Consider the following 4,181-nt stretch of genomic DNA (forward strand, 5'->3'; position numbering starts at 1 on the left):
CGGGACATTGGTGGCCTGAGCTGTAGGGTCTATTTCTACAACCTGGGGACAGGTAGGGATTGTCCAGAGACCACATAGGAAAACAGACCTTTGTTTTCCAACCTATCCTTTCCCAGCTGCCTCTGGTTGCAGCCACCACCACTTCTCCTCCTAGCTCCCCACTCAGACTCACACTCACACATACACTCACATTCACACACACACTCACACACACCCAGAGGTTTCCACCCAAAAGGCTCTCACTTTTATTTTTCTAGTTCCAGAAATCCCTGCTTTCTTTTTACTTCAGTAATTTCTTTAGGGTTCTACTAAAAGATGGAGCCAGCAGGCCATGGAAACCCACCATCTTGATGGGAACCAGAGAAGCTCTTCATTATCAACATTTTCTTAGCTATTCTTTACTCTGTACCTGTACCTGCAAATAACTTTAAAAATAATTTTGTCAGTTTCTTCCCCAAAACCTCCCTGATATTTTAGTCATAATTGTCTTACAACTAGAAGTTAATTTGTGAAGAACCAACATGTTTTTAACAGGCAATATTGCCATTTGGCCATCTAGTATGTGATGGGGTATTTGAGAATTATCTCTTTCAATAAAATTTAAAATTGTATTATATATGTCTCATACATTTCTCATTAAGGTTTTCTAACTATTTTATGTCTTATATTGCTATTTTGAGATATTTTCCCATTTTATTTTGTAACTAATTATTGCTGATCTGCAGAAAAGGTTACTGATATTGGTAGACATATTTGCTACTGAATGACTCTACCATCCTCTCTTATCAATTCCAATAATTAAGGAGAAACTGGTTTTAAAATATCCTCTCAAAAACAAATAAATATTACAACACACTTCCTTTTCAGAGAAAAGAGAGGGAAAACTCATATTGCATTTATTTGGAGTTTTGTCATTTTCTTTGAGAATAAACATATTATTATACTTAATATCTTTTACCCCCTTAAATGTAATATATGATGGAAATTACAGAGGAAAATGTAAAAGATTCATTAGATTGAGGGGGATCATAGTACTTAATGATAGTCAATAGTTATATATTCATATAAATATACACATATAACATACACACACACCCCTACATATAAGGAGGTTGGCTTATGTCTACAAAGTGTTCACAACTAAATTTCAGACATGCCTAGACATGTCCAGTGGCCTAGTAAACAGCAGCCAACCAGAATGAATGAATGCTTTTATGGCTATGTGTGGACATGCACAGAGCAGAGAAAAATTTGAGTCACCCAATGAACACGATTCCAGTTGAAGCCAGTCTGATGACACTGTGCCTTCTTGTTTCAGCTCTCATACAGATATGATCAGAGGATGGAGAAGTAGGGGACAGTGCAGTGTAGTGCAAAAAGTGCTGGCTCTGAGGTCAGTAGGATAAGGTTTGAATCCCAATTCTGTCACTTGTTAGTGGGGTGGCTTAGGCAAGTGACTTAACACTTCTGAACTTGGTTTTCTTTTTTGTAAAATAAAGATAATAAAATCTACCAGGTAAGTTGTTTTTAGAATTTAAAATTATAATTTATTTGGAGTGTGTGTGTGTGTGTGTGTGTGTTTTCCTTAAGACCAATGGTTCAGTATTTGCTAATTCAGTGTTCACTGTAATTTTATAGAGAACATAACTACTGAGAACAACAAGAATCAACTATCTTTAAATAATATATGATTTAATTTACTTGATTTCGGCTTTAGAAAAATGGAATCATACTATATGCAATCTTGCAAAACTTGTTTTTTTTTCCTAGTCATCCAGTATTATTTGTGAGATTTGCCATAATGAATAGAGTTACAATGTATTTTTTCACTGGCTTATACTACTCCACAACCACTATTCTTAAATTTGCCTTTTGATAACCTTTTGGGCTGTCTAGATAGTTTTTCTCTTAGAAACACTGTGACATGACCATTCTTACAGATGTGCCAGAAGTTACCTAGAGAATATGACCAGGAATCGAATTACTGGGTGAGTCAATGAAGCCAAATCATTCTCCAGTATTGTAATACTAATGTACACACACTCCAGAGTGTAAAAGCAATCCTTTCATCTATACCCACATCAGCGCAATATTGTCAGACTCTTCACCTGTTTGCTAATCTGGTGGGCATAAAATAGGTTCTCGTTTGGGTTTAATTTGCATTTCCTGCCAGCTAGTGAACTGGAGCATTTTTTTCTCGTGTATACCCATCATTTGTGTTTCCTTTTCCTTAAGATATCTATTTCTGTCATTTACATAGGGTTTTTCTATAGGGTTATTTATTTTCTTCTGTTGATTTCAGACCTTTATTAATCATTTATTCCTAATTCTAAACATCTGTTGGTTTAGGTGTTGGAAATCTCTTCTGCACGTTTGGATCTCATCTCTTTGCTTTCTTTATGGGCTCTCTCATTTGACTAACAGAAATTGTTAACTTTAGTTTTATTATTTTTTATTTCTATGGTGCTAGCACTTTATCCCCATTCTGCCCTTTCTGTATTATTACAACACAGAAATGATAACACAGACCAGTATTTCCACCTCTGTGTTGCTCCCCAGGAACGAACCTGAGGACAGCCCACTGATGGAGGGGGATCATCACCGTCTCACTGCTCACAGGGAAGGAAGGCTTACTTGTCTCCAATCTTCTCAAACAACAGAAAAATATATTTTACTTCAAAAAATATTTAAATCAGCTGTCCAGCTATGCTCAATGAGCCCTCCAAGCCACCCTGCATCATTCACCTCGCTTGGCTTTCCCTGGCTGGCCTTCCCATTCGGATCGGTCCCTGCCACCGCTCTTTGCCTGTGCGCCCGCGCCCTCAAGTCCTTTTCTCAGGACTTTACTGATGAGAAATAAATCTGGTGAATCTGGCTCTTTTCACTTTTCGAAGTTCTTTATCATTGTCATATCTATAAGTGTCACCATGAAATTTCCCAGTCCTGGGAAAAACAACAACATTCTTTTTCACATTCCTGAAATCCTAATTTCCAGTCCTGTTAAAAAAAAGAAATCAGATTTCCCCTCCCCCCGTACCCGTCCCCCACTGACTGGGCTTATGGGTTTCCTAGAATTTATGAGCGGGCTGCCCTAAAGAAGAATAAAAAGAATCTGGAAAGATGGGTGGGACAGGGAGAAGGACGCCCTCAAAGGAAAACAGTCCCTTACTTGTTATGATCCACCCCTCCCTCCTCTCAGTGCCACTTGCTGAGCAGCTGTGGAGCCTGGTTTAAGCCCATTCTTTACACATGATTCCCCTACCACTTGCATCTGCACAAAGGCATGTGGATGTTGAAGTTAACCTGAGGAAGTCACTCAGTATTCCTGGGCTTCAGAGGTTTGGGAACAGTTTGCACATAGTACCAAAGATGCTGAGAAAGGAAAAAAGAAAAAACGGTTCAAAAAAGCAGGTCGTTTTCTTGAAGAAAACCTGCCATCTGAGAGGTTGCACCTTTTCTGGGTGGTTCTTAGGCTTGTGTTTTTGGAGGCACAGCCTTTGTTTTCTGAAAGAATAGACTATCCTAGTCCTCTAACATCCTCCCTCTTCGCAAACTCTTATTTATGGTCTGATGTGTTGAAACAATAAACATGGGTGCACATCTGGGATTGTGGGTGTGGGGAAAGGGGGAGGCCAGGAAAGGGGTTTCCCAGCTTTGTGTGAGAAGTGAAAATGAGGTGGCAGCTTTAGCAGACCAATTCGGCACTCTTTTCTTCTTGCTAGAGTGCAAGTGCCAGCTGAGGCCTGACACCTTGTTTTATTGTGTGAAGACAGGAAAGAGATCTCTCAATTATCTTCAAATTAACTGCCTCTTGCCATTATCCGCTCCCTCAGGACCAATCAGAGAGTGTGTTTGAAAAAGCTGGGCGTCAGCCTACCACTCCACCCACTCTCCAGGATCCCTTCCCACCTACCCCCTCCCATAGACAAAAGTCATCTGTGGCTGCCGTTTCTCACGACAAACTTCAGTGCTTTAATTAGGAAGCATCTGTGTGCCCACTGCACCAACACCAGATGGTGCTCAGTAAGGGATGGGTTTCATTTTCATGAAGGCGAAGCCTTAGGAAAGGGCAGCATTTTGAATATCAATTGTTGTTCCCACACTGGGTGTAGAATAAATTTGCTGTGCTTCAAAAGAGACAACAGTGTTTGAAAGAGTGAAGGGGTCTGTTCTCTACCTGG

General features: G+C 39.7%; 1 long non-coding RNA gene across 1 annotated transcript; it reads left to right on the forward strand.

Annotated features, from left to right (window-relative positions):
• Positions 1 to 1,311: 1,311 nt before the first annotated feature.
• On the forward strand, positions 1,312 to 2,868 carry LOC130682703 (uncharacterized). Its single transcript, XR_008995994.1, has 3 exons — positions 1,312 to 1,516; positions 1,941 to 1,988; positions 2,560 to 2,868. It is a non-coding gene; the product is annotated as an uncharacterized LOC130682703 (long non-coding RNA).
• The last annotated feature ends 1,313 nt before the right edge of the window (positions 2,869 to 4,181 follow it).

Source organism: Manis pentadactyla, chromosome 2, assembly GCF_030020395.1.
Source record: "Manis pentadactyla isolate mManPen7 chromosome 2, mManPen7.hap1, whole genome shotgun sequence".
Taxonomy (NCBI): Eukaryota; Metazoa; Chordata; class Mammalia; order Pholidota; family Manidae; genus Manis; species Manis pentadactyla.